The 23828-nt window shown below is 32.6% G+C and overlaps 1 protein-coding gene across 1 annotated transcript in view; it reads left to right on the top strand.

The window, feature by feature from the left end:
- Positions 1-23828, top strand: part of LOC109701759 (gastric triacylglycerol lipase-like) — a 142799-nt gene that overhangs the window by 72566 nt on the left and 46405 nt on the right. The window contains exons 7-10 of the mRNA XM_074078829.1: positions 6006-6117; positions 13119-13208; positions 14537-14608; positions 16075-16146. The gene's annotated coding sequence lies outside the window, so the exon portion shown is untranslated. The remainder of the gene's footprint in view (positions 1-6005; positions 6118-13118; positions 13209-14536; positions 14609-16074; positions 16147-23828) is intronic.

The raw sequence follows: 23828 nt of genomic DNA, 5'->3' as shown, positions 1-23828 counted from the left end.
AATGGTATTCAGAGACAGCTTTCTTGTCAGTCAGTCACAGTGACAGGAATGAGGAGAGTAGAGAGATGCAGGGCTGAGTCATATATTGGGCAGCGCAGGCCCAATTTCTAGGTTTCATAATATTTTAGGGAGGGAGTCACAAAAATATCTAATTTCTTTTAAAAGTAAAAGAATGTTATATCATCAGTCACAAAATAAGATTTTTTTGTGTGTGTGTATGTATGTGTGTGTGGAGGATGACAACTGGGATTGCTGGAAGGGACCAATGAAGGAAAAAGTTCCTGGAGGTCATAAAAGTTATCATGTATCCATGAGAAGAGATTATCTTCTCCAATGGGTAGAGAAGTTTGTACACAAATAAAAAATGTGAGCTGAATCTTATATATGAACATTTTTGAAAACAAAAATTAAAAAGCTAAAAATAAAAATACAAGGAACATTCTAAAGAAGACAAAGTCTATGAAGCTATTAGAATTCCAAAAGCGTGAGTTAACTCAGGGGAAGATGAATGTTTGATTTTTCCAGTTTTTATTGTTGCTTTGCTAATGGAAAAAATTCCAAGAGTCACAAACTGGATGGAATTCAAAGAAATTATTTTAATGATAAAGTGCTAGGATCAGAGGAAATCCCCAGAGATCAGTTTGAAATATATGGTAAAGAAGAATAGGCATTCAGTGTTCAAGCTGTGAACTAGGCAAATGGCAGGAAGTTTGAAGCAAGAGAGAATTCTGGTAAATGAATTTATTCTTTTACTTTTTTTCAACTTTTGGAGCATTTGCAACAAATCCACAACTGGCCCAAAAGATTAAAATCAATTTTGCACTGGCTCCAGTTACTACTGTTAGATATATAACAAGAGCTGTTTGTGGTTTTGCTTACATATCCCCAGCAGTGTACAAGGTTTGAGATTCTTTACAGCATATTACCAGAAATAGAAGTATGCTTATAGTTTTTAAATTGAGGAAATGTTGATAGACATTTTGATAAACAGAAGACATGTTGATAGCCTACTGCTTCATTAAAATACTCCATTTCCCTCATTGGTGTAAAACAGATCTCCCAAAAGCTGGCATTGTATCTTGTATGCTGCTGAGTCTTGAATTACTTAGTTCATCAAGTGTAGTATATTCCTTTTTTCCCCCTGTTTTCCTATCTTCTGTAATCTTTATTAATGCAAATGTACAATCTGTATATATAGTTCAAGTTACCATCAATGTCTCCTCTCATGCACACTGAAATTTCAATAGAGTGAAAGGATTTTCATTTATTTATTTACTTATTTACTGAGACAGGGTGTCCTGTGTAGCAAGGCTGTCCTGAAACTTGTCATCCTACAGCCACATTCTCCTGTGTGCTGGGATTGCTGATGTGTTACCATATGCCGGGCTCTGGATTTTCCCCTTTTTATTACTTTTTGCTGGCCATTATCTGGGCAATGTATAAACTAAGCTCTCTCCATTGTTCTTGAGGTTGTTATTTTAATTATGCATGTAGTGCAGAAATACTACAGAAATTTTAGGAAACATGTTAATGAACAATAAATGAAGTACTGGAAATCTTACTCATCCTGGTAGCAATAATATGCACAGTATGTGTTTCATTTTTATGAAGAAGTATCAATTTTCCAATGTTGCACAGTATGTGTTTCATTTTTATGAAGAAGTATCAATTTTCCAATGTTGGCTGTACCATTTTGTGCCAGAAACAAAGTATGTTGGTTAAAATTGTTCTTCATCCTTGTCATTAGTTGATATATTTAGGTTTTTACTTTAAAAAAATTATTTAGTTGCAATGCTTTTTATTTGTCTTTCCTTAATGACTATTGATTAAGCATCTTTTCCTTTGTGTCTTTCCACCCAAGTAACTGCTCCTTTCTCTTTAGAACTGATAACTTTATTAGTTTCTTACTCATATTTCTAACTAGTTTTATGTGTTTACATATATGTTCTCTTAAAATTATAAATAATATTGCCATGTGTTTGCTGGGTTGCTTTTTATTTAAAAAGTACTTTCAGTCTGGGTTTCGGGGACATTTTAAAAAATTGAAGCAATACTTTCTTCTCCTTATTTATAATTCTCATATCCCATAGGTTGTTGAGAGGACTAATTAGCTTCCTGCTCTTATGAAAATCTTCATGGTGATTCTGGAGGTCAAGTATTATGAGTCTTACAGATGTAGTGTTCTTTTTCAAGGGTATTTTCTTATCAGAGTTTCTTGCAGTAAACTGTAAAACTAGCATACTACCTTGTACTAAACAAGCTAACAAAATGAAGCAAAACAAAACAAAAACCACTAGTAATTTGAATATTCTCTCTTGCAAAACAATATATCTCACCATTTACTTAAAACTTCTTTAATTTTCCCAGGCTGTTAAATACTGATTTCTAATTGTCTTTAGTTACTCCATAGGAAAAAAATGATTTTGTATGTTCCTATATCCTGCTAAACTCATTTATGTGTTCTAGTTGATTTTTTGTAGATTAGAGGATCATATTTTCTATAAATACACCCTTTTTTGGTCATTTTTAGTGCTATTTTCTAAATTTAACTTTTTGTGTGTGTATTATTGCATTGGCTAGAACCTGCAGAAAAATGTTGCACAGAACAATCATCCTCTTTTGCTTTCGGCCAGAAAACATTTATTTAGCCTGTCTTCCTTCCTTCCTTCCTTCCTTCCTTCCTTCCTTCCTTCCTTCCTTCCTTCCTTCCTTCCTTCCTTCCTTCTTTCTTTCCCTCCTTCCTCTCTTCCTTCCTTCCTTCTTTTCTTCTCCCTATGTAGTAGCACAAACTGGTCTTGAACTTTTTTATCTCAGCCTCCCTGGTGCTGCAATTACTGGTGTGTGTCACCACACCTGGCTAGTATTTTACTCTTCTTGTTTTCTTTCTTTTTGCAGGACCAGAGTTTCAACTCACATGCTTTTTCTGAAACTGTTATTAACAGATATTAAATATGCAGTGATTTTTCCTTTCATGTTCTAAATGTTGGTAATTTCTTCCATCTCTTTTAATTCTGGTCAGTCTGGCTACAAGCTTATTTATTTTATTTCGTCAAATGAGCAGCCTTTGGGAAATTTATTCCAACCTCTTTGATGGTCTCTTGGTCTTTAACGTTTTCTTATCTCTAAATTTGGGTATAAGAGCTTCTTCTTTGTATACTTCTTAGATTAACGTTTATTAAACTCTCTTTGATTTTATGCTTTCATTACTGTAATTAAATTATGTTTTACACATCATCTTTTGGAAGGAAGCTATCTCACCACTATACCACCAACATCATCAAACACATTTGAGTAAGCTATGCTTTTTCATTCAAATCAAAATACTTCATTTTCTCATTTGATTTTTATTTGGCTCTTTTGTGACTATAAAGTGTGTCATAGAAGCGTGGAGTGTAACTCAAGTGGTACAGTGCTTGCCTAGCATGCTAAAAGCCCTGCTAATAATCCATAGTCACCCATGAAAGTATACCATAAAATATTTTTCAAGTATTTGGAAAATTTCTGGTATACATCTGTATACCAGAATACAGATTGATTGCTACTTAAATTACATTTTATTCAAAGAACATAGTTTATATGATCTGAACTCTTTTAAATTGTTTTATATCTCTGCATATGTTACAACTTGGTAAATATTTGTTCCTAATTGAAAAGAATGTGCACTTTCATGTAGATTTTTCCATCACCAGGTGAATAGTTCTTTAATTGTTTATTATGGTTACATTGTTCAAAAAGTATTGTCAAGATTTCCATATCCTAACTGACTTTCTATTTGTTCCATCAATTATTGGGAGGGCAGAATTGTAATGTCCATGTTTTACTGTGGATTGATATATATATTATTCTTCTAATTCTATCTGGTTTTCTTATGCATTGTGAAGTGTTCTTAAATACATAAGCATTTACAATTTCATATCCTCTTAATTAGTTAATCCCACTTTTAAATTATCTACTGTTAATGTTCTTTACTTTAAACTCTACTTTGTCTAAAATTAATGTGTCTATAATTCCCTTTTGGTTAATGTTTGTATATTGTATGTTTCCATCCTTATATTGAACCTGTTTGTCTTTATATTCAAAGTTGTTTCTATTGGAAAGCAGAATTTGACCTTTTGAAAAAGATCTTGTTTAAAGAAATCCTATTTAATATCATTATTAGTTAGTTAAATCTTAATATTTTATATTTTTAATTGGTTAATCTGTTTTTCCTTTTTTTCCCCTGCCTGATTTTGAATTAACTGAGTACATTGAATAATTTTCTTTTATTTCCTTTATGGCTCATAAAGAATAAACTTTTTTTTATTTTGTTTTAATTTTTAATGTTTAATTCGAGGTTTATGGTATACATTTGTGCTATGTCACACTCCATGCTCAAATAATAGTTACTACTTAATGTATACTATAATAACCTTCCTTAACACAAAACTCTCATGTCTCCTCCCTTGGCATTTGTACTATTTTCATCTCATTTTTTTACATTGTCATAAGTTAACAACAACAAATTTCATTAGTATTTTTCTTTAAAAACCTTTATCTTTTAAAATGTATTAAAATAAGAAAAAAGACCCTTTACATTTTCCTGTTTGCTTTCTACTTCATGTACAGTTAATTTCATTGTTTATATTATGACTTTTACTCAGTAATAATTTCCCTTCCATTGCAGGACTTCTTTTAACCTTTCTTGTATTGTTGGTAAGAAGAGATATCACCTTCCTTATTTCTGACTAACCATTGTTTTGTCTCTGTATCTGAAATATATTTCCACTAGGGAGAGAATTCTAGATTTTACAGTTTTTGAAGAAAAGTTTTTCATTGCAATTTAAACATGCTGCTCCACTTTTTTCTTATTTGCATTTTCCAGAAGAGATTAATTGTCACTAGTATAAATTTCTCCCATGTGTAATTTCCTTTTTTTCTGGCATTTTAGATTTTTTTCCTCATTTGTTTTAAGTAATTTGTTTAGTATGTGCCTTGATATAATATTTTCATATTTCTTATGCTTGCAATTCATTATACTTTTTGGATTTATGTCAGAAGAGTTTGGAAAATCAAACTTAGAAGCTTCTTTAACTATTTCTTAAGAGATGTTTTCTAGTACCAACTTTTTTGCATCCAATTCAGAAGGTACAGTGGCAATATATTAGGACTCTGGGAGTTTCCTCATGGATCAGTCATACATGATCATTTCTTCTCAGTATATTTTTCTTTCCATGTTTGTTTTTGGTTAGTGTCCATTATTGTTTTCAAGTTGCCTAATCTCTTCTTCTGCACTATCTAAATTTCTCCTAATCCTGTGGAGTGTATGTTACTTACTAAACTTTATAGTTTTAATTTTGAACTGCTGTCATTCTTTTTATATTAGCCATGTTTCTACATAACATGTTCAGTTTTCCTGTATTATATTACATATATGAAAGTGAGTTAATTAACTATCTTAATAGTCTTGTCTATTAATTATACCATCTATGTTGTTTCTGAGTCTTTCTATTAACTTATTTTTCTCCTCATATAAGTCTAATTTATTCTTTGTGTTACTGGCTTTTTTTTTACTAGACACTGATTTTAGTGAATTTTTTCTTGTCAGGTACTTTAATATTCCTGGAAATATTTTGGAACCTTTCTTGTAGGATGCAAGAAATAGTTTAATCTTTTTGAGGGTTTTATTTTTGTTTTTTAATAAAAAATACTTTGGCTTATGTCTAATTATTTTTCTTCTCCCTGGGTCAATTATCTTCTAATTACTGAAAAAGTATTTTTATTATGTATTTTTTGATTCTGGTTATTGGGAATAGGCTTATTGCAGAATTGAAGGAGCCCCCCAGAGTTGTTACCTGTAACACTACAAGTGGCTCATTCCCTGTCTTAAGTTTTCTCAAATGGATGAGTAGTTCTATACTAAGCTGAAAATCTATACTAAACAAAAAACCTAGTACCATCTCTATAATTAATTTTCTCTCTTTCTTTCTCTTTCTCTCTCTCTCTCCCCGCTCTATCCCCCCTGCAAGGGATACTAGCTACCTTAGTTTTCTCCAAAATCTCCACCCTATCTCGCCAAATCAGAAGGATTGCCGGGGCTTTGCCTGGGTGCCTTTACCATTGCCTGGGAATTCTCTTCAGGTAACAGCTGGGGATCATTTAGTTTGTTTCACAACTATTACAGATTACCATCATGTCCTGCTTGTTATTCAATATTTGAAAACTTTTGCTTCTGCTTTTTATGTTTTCAAATTATGACTACTATCTAATTCCAGAATAGTATTTTCATCATTTCAGAAAGAAGTGCACTATTCTCTCTCTCTCTTTCTCTCTCTCCTTTGCCTATTTGAGAAATTTCTTCTATACAACATCATCATGCAGTATGAGTCTTTTTTTTTTTTGGTTGACTTTTTTTTGTTCATATATTCATATGTACATACATTATTTGGGTCATTTCTCCCCCCTGGCCCCCGCCCCTTCCCTTTCTCCCCCACCCCCCTCGCTTCCAGGCAGAACCTGTTCTGCCCTTTTCTCCAATTTTGTTGAAGAAAAGACATAAGCAATAATTAAGAAAGACATAGCATTTTTTGCTAGTTGAGATAAGGATAGCTATACAGAGAGATTCCTAGCATTGCTTAACCCAAATTGTTCCATGCACAACTCAAATTGATTCATCTTAACCTGACTTCTTCACTACTTCCTGGTCACCTTCCCATAATCACCTCTGTCACTTTAAGGTTTCTATATTAGTTCCTCTTCAGTGGGGACATCAAACACTTTCAAGTTTTGGGTTTCCTACTTATCCCCATACCTCCTGTATGTGCTCTCCACTTATCATGTGACCCAAGTCCAACAACATTGCTGTATTTGCCCTAGATCTAAGTCTGCATATGAGGGAGAACATATGATTTTTGGTCTTCTGAGACTGGCTAACATTGCTCAGGATGATGTTTGCGAGTTCTATCCATTTACTTGTGAATCATAAGATTTCATTCGTCTTCGTGGCTGAGTAAAATTCCATTGTATATAAATACCACATTTTCTTGATCTATTCATCAGTAGTGGGACATCTTAGCTGTTGGCATAACTTGACTATTGTGAGTAGCACTACAATAAACATGGGTGTGCAGGTGCCTCTAGCATAACCTGAGTCGCAGTCTTTTGGGTATGACCTTAAGAGTGGGATTTCTGGATCATATGGCAGATCTATGTTTAGTTTTTTAAGAAGCCTCCATATTGTTTTCCAGAGAGGTTGCACTAGCTTGCAGCCCCACCAGCAGTGTATGAGGGTTCCTTTTTCCCCACATCCTCGCCAACACCTGTTGTTGGTGGTGTTTTTGATGATAGCTGTTCTAACAGGGGTGAGGTGGTATCTTAGTGTGGTTTTGATTTGTATTTCCTTTATGGCCAAAGATGGTGAGCATTTTTTCATGTGTTTTTTGGCCATTGGAATTTCTTCTTTTGAGAAAGTTCTGTTCAGTTCAGTTGCCCATTTCTTTATTGGTTCATTGATTGTGGGGGAGTTTAGTTTTTTGAGTTCCCTGTTTATCAGTCCTTTGTCTGATATATAGCTGGCAAATATTTTTTCCCACTCTGTGGGTGGTCTCTTCAGTTTAGAGACCAGTTCTTTTGGTGTGCAGAAGGTTTTTAATTTTATGTAGTCCCATTTTACATCTTTCTCTTAGTGGCTGAGCTGCTGGGGTTCTATTGAGGAGGTCCTTGCCTATACTTATTGCTTCCAGAGTATTCCCGGCTCTTTCCTGGATGAACTTCAGAGTTTCAGGTCTGATATTAAGGTCCTTGATCCATTTTGAGTTGATACTAGTACAGGGTGATAAACATGGATCTAGTTTCATTTTTTTGTAGGTAGATATCCACTTTTGCCAGCAATATTTGGTGAAGAGGCTTTTTTCCATTGTATGTCTTTGGCACCTTTGTCAAAAATAAGGTGGGCATAGCTGTGTGGGTTCATGTTCAGGCCTCTATTTTGTTCCGCTAATCTTCATATCTGTTTTTGTGCTAGTACCATGCTGTTTTTATTGCCATTGCTCTGTGATGTGGCTTGAAGACGTGTATTGTGATACCTCCAGCATTGCTCTTTTTGCTGAGTATTGCGTTGGCTATTGGTGGTTTCCAAATGAACTTTAGGGTAGATTTTTCAATCTCTGTGATGAAAGTCATTAGAATTTTGATGGGAATTGCACTAAACATGTAGATTGTTTTTGGTAGTATAGCCATTTTTACTATGTTGATACTACCAATCCATGAGCATGGGAGATCTTACCATCTGTAGTTTTCCTCAATCTCTTTCTTCAGGGGTTTGTAGTTCTCCTTCTAGAGGTCATTCACATCCTTTGTTAAGTTTACTTCTAGGTATTTGATTTTTTTTTTGAGGCTATTGTTAATGGAATTGTTTCCATGTATCCTTCTCAGTTTGTTCGTTGTTGTTGTATAGAAAAGCTAATGATTTTTATAAGTTGATTTTGTATCCTGCCACCTTGCTTAGCTGTTTATGGTGTCTAGGAATTTTTGGCTAGACTTTTTTGGGTCTTTAAGGTATAGGATCATGTCGTCTGCAAATAGGGATATTTTGACAGTTTCTTTACCTATTTGTATTCCTTTTATTCCTTCTTCTTGCCTAATTGCTCTGGCTAGGAATTCCAGGACTATGTTGAATAGGAGTGGGGATAATGGGCACTCTTGTCTCATTCCTGATTTTAGGGGAAATGGCTTCCATTATTCACCATTAAGTATGATGTTGGCTGTAGATTTGTCATATATAGCCTTTACAATGTTGAGGTACATTCCTTCTATTCCTAGTTTTCTTAGAGCTTTTATCATGAAGTGGTGTTGGATCATGTTGAAAGCTTTTTCTGCATCTACTGAGATGATCAAGTAGTTTTTGTCTTTGCTTCTATTAATGTGCTGTATTACATTTATAGACTTGTGTATGTTGAACCACCCCTGCTTCCCTGGGATGAAGCCAACTTGGTTGTGGTGAATGATCTTTCTGACATGTTGTTGGATTCTGTTTGCCATTACTGAGGATTTTTGCATTGATGTTTGTTAAGGAGATTGGCCTGTAGTTCTCCTTTTTGGAGGTGTCTTTGTCTGGTTTTGGGATGAGTGTAATATTAGCTTCACAGAATGAGTTAGGCAGTTTTCCTTTCCTTTCTATTTCATGCAACAGTTTAAGGAGGGTTGGTATTAGTTCTTCTTTAAAGGTCTGATAGAATTCAGCTGAGAATCCATCAAGCCCTGGACTTTTCTTTTTTGGGAGACTCTTTATTGCTGCTTCAATTTCATTTGTGTTATAGATCTATTCAGGTGATTAATATCCTCTTGGTTCAATTTTGGGTGATCATAAATATCTAGAAATTGGTCCATTTCTTCAAGATTTTCAAATTTATTGGAATATAGTTTCTTAAAGTAGTCTCTGACAATTCCCTGGATTTCTTTGGTGTTTACTGTTATCTCCCCTTTGCATTTCTGGTTTTACTGATTTGGGTTTTTGCTCTCCTCATTTTTGTCAGGTTTGCCCGGGTTCTGTCAACCTTGTTTATTTTTTCAAAGAACCAGCTTTTTGTTTCATTGATTCTTTGTATGGTTTTTTTGGTTTCTATTGTGTGATTTCAGCCCTTATTTTAATTATTTCTCTCCTCCTGCTTGTTTTGGGTTTTGATTGTTATTTTTCTAGGAGTTTGAGATGTATCATTAGGTCATTTATTTGAAATCTTTCTGTCCTTTTAATATATGCACTCAAGGGTATAAACTTTTCTCTTAGGACTGCCTTTGCTGTGTCCCATAGGTTCTGGTAGGTTGTGTTTTCATTTTCATTAACTTCCAGGAACCTTTTAATTTCCTCTTTTATTTCATTGATGACCCGCTGATCATTGAGCAATGTGTTGTTCAGTTTCCAATTGTTTGCATGTTTTCTGCAGTTGTTTTTATGTTGAGTTCTAGTTTTAATGCATTGTGATCAGCTGGAATGCATGGGATTTGATGAAATATTCTGTAGACATCAGCTAGGTCCATTTGATCTATGGTGTGATTTAGTTCTAGAATTTCTTTATTTAATTTTTGTTTGGATGACCTATCTATTGGTGACAGAGGGGTATTAAAGTCTCCCACTACCACTGTATCAGAGTCTATATATGCTTTTATTATGTTTGATGATATTGAGTACATTGACATTGGGTGCAGATAGATTGATAATTGTTTTTTTCCTTTTGGTGTATTTCTCCTTTTATTAGTATGGAGTGTCCTTCTTTATCTTGTTTGAGCAATGTACGTTTGAAGTCTACTTTGTCCGAGATAAGTATTACTACTCCTGCCTGTTTTGGGGGGGCATTGGCTTGGTAAATATTCTTCCAGCCTTTCACCCTCAGCCAGTGCTTATTTCTGTCAATGAGATGGGTCTCCTGTAAGCAACAGATTGTTGGATCTTCCTTTTTAATCCAGTTTGCCAAACATTGTCTTTTGATGGTGGAGTCTGTTAACATTCAGTGTGTGGTGATTCCTGTCATTTAGTTGTTTTGTTCTTTAAGGGTTTGATTGTGTGCAGGTGTTCTCTGTTTCATTTTGGTGCTTATTTAGGGCTCTTATGAGTTCATTTATTTATTTCTGTGTCCTTTCGTATTCTTTATTTTTGGTGTCTTGAAATTTCTTGACCACAGATTGTGATGCTTCTGCCTCAGTATCCTAATTGCTAGAATTATAGCTATACACCACCATGTCCTGCTGCCTTTTTGTTATAACCATCCATATGTGGTTGGTTATGAAGTAAAATATCATTACATCTATGATTTGTATTTCTTAACTGAATGATAGTTAACTGTCTTCATATATGATTATTGGAGATATGTTTGTCTTCTTTGAAGAAATGTCAATTCAAATCCTTTTTCATTTTTAATTGGGTTACTCATCTATTTATTATTGATTTATAAGAACTCCTTATATATCTTCATAGAAAACATTTATCAGATATTTAATTTGCTAACATTTTCTTTTCACTTTAATATATTCCTTTAATATGAAATTTTAAATTTTGTGAAGTCCAATAATGTTTTCTTCTGGTCTTTGTGCTTTTGTCATCATAATTAAGAAATTACTACCTAATCCAAGTCACAAAAATTTTATTAAATTACTTACCTTTTACATATACCTCTAGGTGCAATCTTGTTTTGGTCTGTCTTAAGTCAAATTTGTATAGCATATGAGGTAGGGATCAATTTAATTTTTCTGTACATGGTAATCCATTTGTCATGCATCTTTGCATGACTATTTTATAGTCTTTGCAAAGACGATTTTATCTCTCATTTTTGTTAAAATCCCCTTGTTGAATATTGGTTAACCATAGATATACAGGTTTATTTCAGGGCTGCATTTTTCTCTGTGTCTGTTCCTTTATGGCAAAATGAAGTTCTTCATTTCTGTACCTGTGTACTAAGTTCAAAATTGCAAATAGTAAGTCTCCTAACTTTTTGTTTTTTATCTTTTATTGGGTAGGCTGCTTTGGCTATCTTATGTGTTTTGGGACTGGCTTACCAATTTCTGTAAAAATGACAGATGTGCTGTTGGTAGTGATTGAACTGAATTTGTTAGCTGATTGTTTGAAAATATATCCTAGTCTTTGTCTTTTGATTGGAGTGTGTAATCCATTTCAATTTAATGCAATCACTGATCAGTAGGATTATTTTTATAATTTTGTTTTTGAGTGTCACTAAGTCTTATTCCTATTTTGTTTCCTTATTCATCCACTTATAACTTTTCTTGTATCAAGTAGACATTTTTAGTACACCATTTGATTCTTTTTTTTACTCTATTGTGCTATTTTTTGGTTGCTTTGAGGATTACAAATGATATTGTTAACCAATCTAATTTGGAGTAATGTTAATTCAACTTCAACAGTGTCCAACATTTTGAACCAATATATCTCAGTTTCTTCCCTCTTTGTGATATTTTGGTCATATATATAACATAATAATATTTTATAAACATATCAACACATCATGATTATTGGCTTATTTAATGCCTTTGAAATTAGAGAAGGGAAAAAACGGTGGTAATAAAAAAGTACATTTTTTACTATTTTTAAAATACTCATGAACTTCCCTTATGGGTCCTCTTATTTGTTAATGTCACCCAGCTATTGTCTAGTGTCCTTTCATTCGGCCTTTCATTATTATTTCTGGTAGCGCATGTATGCTAGTGGCAAACTCTCTAATATATTTCATGTTTGGGGATGTATTTATTTCTCCTTTGTTTCTGAAGTGTGATTTCGCTGGATACGGAATTCTTTGTTGACCTTCTTTTTGTTTCAGAACATTGAAAATGTTATTTCACTGTTCTGGCCTTTGTAGTTTCTGATGAGAAGTCATCTGTTAAATATCCTGAAAATTCATTTTATGTGATTTATTGCTGCATTCAAGATTTTTTGCCTTTGACAATTTACTGTCATGTTTCTCGGTGTGGATCTCTTTGAATTCACTCTACTTAGAGTTTGTTCAGCCTTTTGTATGTAGATATTTATGGTTTTTTTTAATCAAGTTTGAGAAATATTCAGAGCCATTCTTTCTTCAAATACTCTTTCTGACACTTTCTATCCTTCCACTCAAGTTACGCATGTCCTAACTTGTTTGGTGGTATTTCATAGATCTGTGGGTGTGGGATAGGGTTTTTCTTTGGTTATTGGCTCTCAGCCATGTCACATAAAGACAAGCCCCATAAACAGTGCTTTTCCAAGATTGGTCAGATTGATAAGAAAGTAACAGTTCTCCTGATATTGGATATTTTAAGGAGTCTCAATCCCATTCATTCCCCTCCAGTGACTGATAAATTGGCTAGTTGCAAAATTACCCAATTAATAGTTGGTTGTGGTAGTATGCACCTGTAATCCTAGTCATACGGGAAGCATAAATAAGAAGATCATGATCCAGGATACCTAGGGCCTAAACACAAGACCCCATCCTCAAAATGCAAAAGCAACTGGGGGTGACTCAAATGTTAGACCATCCGCCCAACAAGCACAAGTCCCCAAGTGAAATTACCAGTACCACCAAAAAATGTTTCAAGCTGTTGCTTAATTTCTAGAGATATCAAAATGTTAATTTTGAGAATTTTAACCAGTGTTCTTATTGCAGTTAAGAAGGAATGGCTTTTGATGGTCTTTGTGCCATCAGTTGAGAAGTCACATTCCTGAACAGTTGAGGAAATACTTGTATTCTGAAAATGTGAGTTTTCTCTAACTTTTGCATTTGTGTATAAATATTTCTATTTAATCAAATTATTGTGCTGTTTTAAGATATTATATTTATAGTATTTCCTGCCTTCCATTACTTTGAAGATATACTCTAGATGGATTCCTTTTCTGTTATATTAATTTCACTTACAATTCAGCTTTGCATATAGTGTCCAAATTAACATCCAAATGTTGTATACCATGGTTGTTTCTTCCTAATATGTATCTTACATGATGCTTTATGTTTCCAATATCTGTAATTTTTATGTGATTTTCTTCATTAATTTAATGGAAGTATGACTTATGTGTATCAAAATTCATCCATTTTAATTGACTATTAAAATTTTACAAGCATGAAAACCCAGGTAACCACAACCAAATAAAGGTATAGAACAAATTTATCACCTGAGAAAATTCATTACTCTCAAATCTGATCATCTTAGTTGAGTTGATAAGAAACATTTGTGCACGCAGTAATAAATTGGTCAGCTTCTGTTAAATTTTATATAAAATGTATAATATATGGTGCTTATCACAATGAAATAAGCTATTTTGTAGTATGTCAAAATTTTAGGCTTTTTTTTTGTCTCATTCCTCCTATCTTTCTTGCTTTCTACTGGCCAAAACACATTCTCCTTAGACATTTTCTTTTAACTATGTTTTAGGATCCTGCTTGGTGAAAAAGAATTTTTACCCCATACATTTTTAAATAATATTGCTCAAAATGTGTGCAACCATAAAATATTTAGTACAGTGTATAACAATTTGCTTATCATGATTATTGGTTATGATCCAAAAAACTCAAATGAGGTATACGTCATTTTATTTTAAAGCCCATGTTTTCTATGATGATATATTAGTGATACTGTATCATAATCTTAATAGGTAAACATATTTCAGGCAAAATTTACTGTCCAGTATTTGGATATGTTTATCCATTTAATACACTATGACTCAGGATGTATTTTTTGCATATAATTTCTAAAGTAATCCATATGACTGTGTGGAAAATTCCATATATGTTACATTTATGAATGTATATCTGAATATCATGTATAGGTAAATTTTAATATTTTTCTTCCATCTGTCTCATTTTAGTAAATCTGGTGTTGTTCATTTTGTCACTGGTTATTCAGTTTAAGACATCTTTCAGGAAAAAGATATTTCCATCCAGTACTATATAAAATGCAAAGTTATTCAGATTGCTCAGGGTGGTTAAAATACCAAGGAAAAAAAACTTTCATCACTATTTGAAAGATACTTGTTCTAAGAAAGAAGAAAATTATTGAAAAATATTCATGATGATTATCTTTCTCTTAGAGTCATCTTAATGTATTTTTGGGGCAGGTTCCATCAGGAACATCCATTCAAAATATGCTGCATTATTCTCAGGTACAACATTTTGGTGCTTTCCTTCCTTTCCTTTTTCTCTTGTTTGAAGTCTCCCCTCCTTGTTAAGGTTCAGAAATTCTCTGTTTTTGTGGTCCATGTATTATATTCCCTTTAATAGATAAAGAACTCTGATACTAAGAACAAACACTAACCTTTGGGGATAAAATAAATATGATAAAGTCTGAGTCATGCCATCTCTTTATCCTCAAAAGTGATAACTTTTCTATCCAAATGAGAAACTGGTAAAATTGTATTTTCTGTCAACTTATCCATAGTTTTGGCAATCATCAGGATATTATGGGAGTTCTGTAGGAGTATGTGTAAATTGTGATAACTCTTCCTCACAGCTTATTCAAAAGAATTTTTCATGTGGTTGTCAATATACTGAGGGTAAAATGACCTCATCTTAGTAATTCTACTGGCCAAGATATAAACTGATATATACACTCAGGGTACAAGAACAACTTATGAGGACATTTTGCTTTCACTTTATTCTAAGTTACATACATTAGGTATGTAAATTTTACACGAGAAGTAGATTATATGTTCATTGGCATAAAATCTTTGATTCATTGACACATATACTAAAGCAACATATGACACATTCTAAGAAGAGACTTATCTTGATTACAGAATTCTGTTTAGAATACTTCCAGGTATGCCAGCATTTCCACTTTGTGAAGAAGAAGAAAAAAACAAAACTTATGTTATCCTTTTCTCAACTTCAGAATGCTATGAAAGCTCTATTTCTCTTTCTGTCCAATATGTTTTGCAGCAAAAACCTGTGTTACTATTTTGCAAAACTTCCTGTGTATTATATGTAAAGGAAATTCTAAATAATTGACAGAAAATTTAGCACATATTTGAGTGTAAATGTTCGAAATATATTTTGATTTCACTTGAGTTTTAAAAGGACAAATCTGTCTACATTGCTAGTAAAATGATTACATATTTTAGTCTTTGTAAGAATTCATTAGTTTAGATTTTGATAATTCAAAGCATTTGATAATAAATATTTACAGGGTGATCACTAAAATAAAGCACATTGCAAATTTTGGTAATGTATATCAAATTTCTATTTTGAGTAACTTTATAACATTTATCCCTCACAAAATTATAAAGACAGCTATTTTCATCTTTTTACTGGGTCTTTTCTTATGGGATAGGCTGATAATAACTGAAAATAGTCTAACATTCATTATAAATATGTGTATAAATGTATTTTACTTAGGATTTTACTTGAATTATTTTTATCCTTATTTACCTGATTGTAATTGCCTGGAAATATGTTTTAGTAGTTATTCATCCAGGAATACATAGCTTTGTGGTTGAATAATTACTGAATGTTTATATGGAGGGCATTGAATCTGAACAAATATAGGCAATAAAACTCACTAATCTTCAGTTCTATTGACTCCACAAGTTTTTTTTTTTTTAAGTAATAGCCTATTTTATCTTTATTTAAGGCTGCCTGTAAAGGTATATTACAAGCTTATGACTGGGGAAGTCCATCTCTAAATATTCTACACTACAATCAAGTAAGTTGCTTTTTTCAAAATGTAATAATTTCATGCTTTTGGAACAGAAAGTTTATGAAATATCTAATTAAATACTTATTTTTTAAAAGAATATGGAGCATTTTATATTTCCAAGGAAAATGGGATAGATGGACCTTGGAAAGAGTTCACAATTATAAATGAACTACATATTTATTATAAAACTAAACAAAATGTATTTCTATGTGTTATATCATTTGAACATCACATTAGGTATTTATTGATATAATCATTTCATATGTAAGAATATAAGGTTCAGAGAGGCTCTAGTCTGAGAAAATTATTCATTTATTATGATATAAGGCTTGGGCAATAGTCCCATACTATTGAGTACTGGTTGAGACTTCCTAAATAATTTCTATGGTTTTAAACAGGTTATTACCATTTCAGAGAAGAGAATAATTAATTTACCATTCATGGTTTCATATGTTAATCTAAACTTTGCTATTCCTCATTTTCCAGTAGCCCTTTCCTCCACTGTATAAGTGGAAGACATGAAGGTTCCAACTGCAATGTGGAGTGGTGGGCGAGATATTTTGGCAGATACAATAGATGTTAAAAATTTGGAACCCAAAATCTCTAATCTCATTTACCATAAGAATATTCCTTACCATAATCATATGGATGTTATAGTAGGCTTAGATGGCCCTGAGCAGATTTTTAGTGAATTGATCACAATTATCAAAGAAACTCAATAGTGTTGAAATTTTTCTTTAGTTTTACACTTATTTTTCTACTCTTATGAGTGTTCCTTGCTTTTCTAACTGCATGAATTTCTTGCATGTCCTTTTTTATTTCAAAGGTCTTTGATTTTTAAGTTATTGAATCATTTTGCTATATCACTTTTATTTGTCCAGGAAGTATGGGCACTAATAAATATTTCATCCCCATTCATGTTTCCTAATTTATGGAGAATTTGTTTTTATTTCTGATAAGGAGAAAGTTCTTTACCTTTTGTGTTCCACTCATTTTTAAAAATGTTTTTGTTAATATATGATGGTTGTATAGGGTGTTTCACTGTGACATTTCCATATATGCATATATTTTTATACATTGCTCTAAAAGAATCCCAGTCACTAATATATGATACTAAAGAATTGAGTCTCTCCATTTATGTTGACACTCAGGAATAATGTGTAATTAATAAAACAGTTTGGCCTCTTATTTATTAGCAACCAGTGTTCCTGCCAATAAGGCATTCACTACCTACATGTGCTTATTTAAATTTGAGTTAGAATTAATTAAATTAAAGTTACAGTTTCTCAGCCTTGCTGTATACATTTCAAGTGTATAATGGCTTTATGTGGTTAGTGGCTACCATGTTGGAAAGAAGAAATATACAATATTCCCACATTCCAGAAAAAGGAATAGGATAAACCATGTGGATTGCAAATAGTAAAGAGTTGTCAGGGCTTAGAACATTAAAAAAATAAACAAAAAACAGAACAGAAAATGGGTCTGATAATATCATTGCAAAGGACTAAACCATACTACTGATAAAGTTCAAGTTATCATTGCTACTAAGGGTTTGAAAACTTTTCCAAAGTAATTCATACATATATCCTTAATTTTAAAAGATTTTCAAAGACATTATACAAATACTTTCATAGAAACCATATTTTATGATGCAATTAACTTAACACTGGTTTTGAAAGTACTTGTGCCACAATTTTGTTCTTAGCACACAGAAGTTGACAGATTTGTGATATCTGAAGACACTAGGCAAGATAAGGGGTATCTGATAATCATGAAGGATACGTTTAGTATGCTCCTCAAACCAGAATTTTTTCTAGATTTAGAAATATACATCTTAGTATTTTAATTTGTTAATAAGTGAAGTAGGAATATTTATGATAGAGAAAATTAGCTTGTGTAGCATTTTTATGGATTGCAAAACACTGAATAAGAATACAGAGCAATATTTATTATAGAGATAACAGATGAAAACTGTTACATGAAATTTGAACTTTGAGAAGCAATAAAGGTAAATAGTCTCCTAAAATGCACATGTATGCTCTAATCAGGGCCAAAAAGAGAGGAGAAATTATTTCCTTGTCAGTTTGGGTTAAAAATGAGGATGGGGATAGATTCAGGGAAATTACAAAAACACACAATGATACAAAAAAAAAAGAGTCTGAATAAGTTCAGTCATTCGACAAATACTTAATAAAGTACTAACAAACATTAGGGAATTTATCAAACATTGGGATTAAGCTAAGACCCAAAGAGCTAAAATTCACACATTCAATGAACTTTTTGTGTCATTTAAAAAAATTAAAAAAACCTCTAGCACTTATATTTTGAGGATTTTACAGGTATTATTGAAGCTAAATATTCCAAAGATATTATAAATGGCAATCACAGAGAAAATTTCCAAAAGTCTGCTGTATTATAAGAATAATAGTCTTTAATTTACTGATGAAGAAATTACAATGAAAGAAAACAAATTTTATTGAAAATTTCATAGGCTGTGAGTGGCAAGGCTACAGTGAAACATAAAGAATCCAATTCCAGAGTATGATATATTTTCACAATATTAAGAGACTTTTCTCTTAATCTTGGTTCATAGTTTCACTACTAACATATAGAAACAAATTTACAGTCAACATTAAGTGACAAGTCTGTATCTACTATTCTTAGTTGATATATAGAAGTGGTTCTGAGTGGTATATAAGTCATTCCATATTTAAAGTTAAATCAGTGTTGAGTAAGTCATCTTTATTTATGATGTGGCAAGTAAATAATTTATTTATCATATATGTGAATTGACTAGACTTTATTAAAAATGTCCATTAACATCCCTATGTCTGGCCCTAATAATTGGTCAGATTTCTTTCTAGGACGATTCTGAAAAAAAGCCTTTTGTAGTTATTGTCTCATAGCTGTTGTAAGATGATTCCCCTCCCCGGAGTCTTCTGAGAGGGCAGTGGAACAGCTTCAACTCTAAAGATGTTCACTTCCCTTTATGAGTGCCAGAGTAAAGGTGTCATTTCCTGATCCTTTCCATTCATTCATTCATTCAGAGTATCCTAGTAAGGCTGGGATGGTTGCTTACAGATGTCTCAGATACTAGCCATGGTCTGGATGGAGCAGATCTATACTGTAATATCAGAAGAGAGGGAACTGAGTTAGATAAACTGTGGTGATGGTGATAGTAGGCCAGACACAAAAATTTTAAGAGCTAATACCTCTTAAATTCTATGTAGAAATTTCTAAAAAGAAACAAATACTTCTTAATATTATTTGAATTTTGTTCATTGTGTGTATAGGAGGTATGATGTATCTTTGAGTAAGCTATACAACAAATGACAATTTCTTTATTAATTCATAGTTTTAATCAGCAAACATTTCTTTAAAATCTGTATTTAGAATCAGCTTAAATTTGATTCTCTCAAAAACCTTACAAGAGAAATAAAGGGATATAGATGTTAAAGATTAGGACCTCTAGTTGGATTCTTGCATGACTTAAATAAAGTCATGCTGAAAATAAAAGTCAGAACTGGAATTAACTTACATAGATGGTCTGTTGTCCCATTCAAGAATCTACATATAATTTTCTTCTAATGTGTTTTTCTAAGTGTGTTAGTTACTTTTTGTTACTGTGACAAAGTAGCCAAGAAAACAATGTAAAAGGAGAAAAGATTTGTTCAGAGGTTTCAGTCCCTTGCTATGAACCAGTTGTAAGTCAGAATACCCTAATTTAAAGAACAGAGTTATTCACTTATTGGTAGCTGTGAAGCACAGGTAGGGAATGGGTCTGGGGATAAGATACATCCTTCAAATGCATACACCTAGTGTCTTACTTCTTCCAAATATACTCCATTCCTAATAGCCTATTCACTGTGAATCCTCTAGATCAAATCACCTCTTCAGTAATGCTACCAGCTTGGGAATAAGCCTTCGACACATGACACTTTTGTAGGAAAAGCTTCACATCTAAACCATAGCACCAAGTTAACTCTGGCAAGTCAATATGTCTGTGAAGTAGAACAGTTCTCCCAAATACTTGTTTTCTTAGCTCTTATAGACTATATTAGATATTAGTCATGTGGTGGTACAAGCCTGTAATCCTAGGCACTTGGAATCTACACAGTCAAGAAGACTATTAACTCCAGGCCATCCTTGGTAAACGTAGCAGAGAGACATCATTTCAAAAACAAACTAAAAATGAGAGGGCTGGTGGTGTAAATCAAGTAGTAGAGGGCTTGTCTGGCATGTACAAGACCCTGGCCTAATCACCAGCTCTGAAAGATCAAACAAACAGAAATCACTGTATTTTGAAATGGCATAGGAGAAGATCATGAGAAATTTATCATGATTTTTAATGTAACAGGTAAATATTATCTCAAACTTTGAGAAAAATAAGCCTTTTTCCTACGCAGCATTCTGTTCAGAAAAGATACCATGCATCTGGCCAGCCATACAGACTTCTGGGACTTACACTGCAGCGGTAAAACTGGTTGTAATGTGGAACTAGGCAAACAATGGTTTTAGCCATAAAGGATGCCAAGTTGATCTGTTATTCACCCCCTAGACTCATTACCATCTCACTGCAATCCATTATACTAGTAACATTCCTGTTTACCAATGCCATCTCTGTTATCCAGCTTTGTGACCCTGACTAAAACCATCCCATATGAATACTGTTAGAAGACAGTTCCCTAAGTCTGATATGGACATATTATCCACTTGGAAAAAAGCACACATAATTTCTTCTACTCATTACATAAAATCTTCTTTTTATCCCTTTTTACACTCTTTGCCCCTTTGTTTGGAATGAGAAGCTGATTGGTGAATCTTATGTGTCAGATTCTCCAATTCTCTCATCAAGAATAAATTTTCCTTTACTGCTAATGGTCTCTCAGTTTTGTTTTTAGTCCCAGAATTTGGAGAGACAGGCAGACCCAGTTTGGGTACTCACACTTCTAAAATTGGAAATAATACTGCAATGCTATAACAACACCTCCTCCCATCATTGTCCCTTTATACATACAAAATTCCTTGCCAATGTAGTATTTTAGTAATTCTCTATAGTTTTATTGAGGGTATTTAAAACATGTAATTTTGCAACAATTGCATTAATGTAATAAATGTGATACCTTAATTTAAATTTGTGTGTTAACTATCCACTTTAAAATATTAAAACAAAAGACTTGAAAACTTAAAACTTTGGGGAGCAAGATAGTACAATTACATTTCTAATAGAGTTGTTTCACTGTCTCTTTTCTTGTTTCTTTTCTTAAAAATGTTAAGTTGCCATCATTTCAAATAGCTTGTTATAATCAGAAGTTGGTTGTTATAAGCCTCATGGTAAACATATTTCACAAACCTATATAATACACATCAAAATATTAAAAAAGGAATCAAAACACATTAGTACAGAAAAATAAATATGAGAGAAACAAAGAATTATAATAAATTGAAATGGCATTTGTAAAACCTTACTATCAATATTTTCTTTACATATAAGTATATTAAAGTCACCTAAAAAATAGTCAGTGAATTACTGAACAGATAAAAATGTGAAGTCAACTATGCAACACTTACAAGAAACTCCCTTCATCACTAAGCACACGTATAGATCAACAGACCAACTGCAAAAGGTTGAAGAATATGTTGTATTCAAATTGAGTCAAAAAGAAAGCAGGAGTAGCCACAATATAGGTTTTAAATCAAAAGCAGAGACAAAGAATATCATTGTATAGTTATAAAGAGATTAATTCAACAGAGGAAATAATTTTAAGTATACAGATACCTAATGTCAGAGCACATAATTATATAAATTTTAAACATGACTCATAAGATCCAGTGTGAGTCAGTCCAACATTCTAAACAGTCTCAATTTTTGCACTCTACCTTGAAATTTTGAACTTCAACCGCATTATCTTTCTTTCAGTCCTTACAAATATTAATCTCACCATAGAGGCTCAATACATGTAAGGGTTTTTTTTTTTGGCCTGGTATCATTGTCCTCAGCAAATTAACTTTGTAAAAATATTGTTTCTAAGATTTGTCAAAAATTTCTTTTGTATGATTAGAATTAGAATTGTGGGTTTTATTATGACATTTACCTACTTGCATATGGTGTATTTTTATCATAGTTCAACCCCCATCACCTTATCTTGCCCTTTCCTTTCTCCTGTGATCTCCCTTCCCACTCCAACAGTCTTCTGCCTTCATGCATTCATGTGTGTGTGTGTCTGTGTGTGTGTGTAGATTCTGCATATAAGAGAAAGCATATGCTTTTCATCTTTGTAATTCTGGCTTATTTCACTTAATCTCCAGTTCCATCCATTTTCCTGAAAATGACAAAATTTTATTCTTTATAGTTGAATAAAACCCTTTGTGTATACTTATGACATTTTCTTTATCCATTCATCTTTGGTGGGCATGTAGACTGATTCCATAACTAAGCTATTCTTAATTCTGCCATAATAAACACAGGAGTGCAGGTATCTCTATTGTATGCTGACTTTGGTTCCATTGGGTACATACCTAGGTGTGGTATAGCCTGATCATACAGTAGTTCTATTTTTAATTTTTTGAGAAACCTCCATAGTGGCCATAGTGATTTAAATCCCATAAACAATGTATAAGGGTTCCCTTTTCCCCACAGGCAGGCCATGGTTGTTCTTCATTTCCTTGAGGATATCCTTTCTGACTGTAATGAGATGGAATCTCAAAGTAGTTTTGATTTATGTTTTTTTGTGGCTAATGTTAAACATTTTTATGAATTTATTATTCTTTGTAATTTTTCTTTTGAAAACTTTCTGTTCAATTCCTTGTCTTGTTTATTGATTGGATTATTTGTTCTCTTGGTGTTTAATTGTTGAGTACTAACTCTGGATATGTATACCTTATCATATAAATAAGTGACAAAGATTTCCTCTCAGTCTGCAGGTTGTCTCTTCACTCTGGTAATTTTTTTTAACTATGCAAAAGTTTAAAAAATGTTTTATATTAATGTAATACCTGAAGCATTGAGTCTACTATAAGAAAATACAGGGAAAATGTCAATATATAAGTTTATTACAATAGCTTTCTGAATAGAACTTTAATAGCACAAAAAATAAGAATTGATAAATGAGACTTCATCAAATTAAAAAGCTTCTCTCAAATATTTCTTCCTCATCCACGTCAATCAATAAAAATGTCTTCTGCTCAAAGCCAGTCTTTCCTCATTTTCTAATCTAGGTTATTACATTATCATTACATTATCTTTGTACTAGCTTAATACAAGGTGCAAATATATGCTTGAATAAATATGGATGCATGAAGCAATGGCTAAGATCAGAATTTTTATTTGGGTACAAAATTGTTGACTAGAATACCCTGACTATAGAATTTTATAGATAGACTTTAAGGATGAAAAGTGGAGCCAATTGCCTCTGGAGAGGAAAAAAGATATGGAAAAAGAAATAGGTGACCAATCAGAATTGAAATGTCTATTTATGAACGATGTTTTAAAGAAGTTTAAAATTTTTGGATTGCAATGTAATGTGAATGTCCTTGCTAGCCTCCTCACATCTGTCACGTTGGTAGTTTCATGTCACCAGTAAATAGAAACATACTCTTGGAGACTTAAGAGAATTTTTCCTGGCACTATAAATGAAATGGCTATGCAATACAAATTCTGAATCTAGACAACAGGGATAAATTTAGTG

The sequence above is a fragment of the Castor canadensis genome, chromosome 7, assembly GCF_047511655.1.
Source record: "Castor canadensis chromosome 7, mCasCan1.hap1v2, whole genome shotgun sequence".
In the NCBI taxonomy this organism is placed as follows: Eukaryota; Metazoa; Chordata; class Mammalia; order Rodentia; family Castoridae; genus Castor; species Castor canadensis.
Note: the sequence above shows the minus strand (reverse complement) of the source record. Positions and strands in the feature narration are given on the sequence as shown.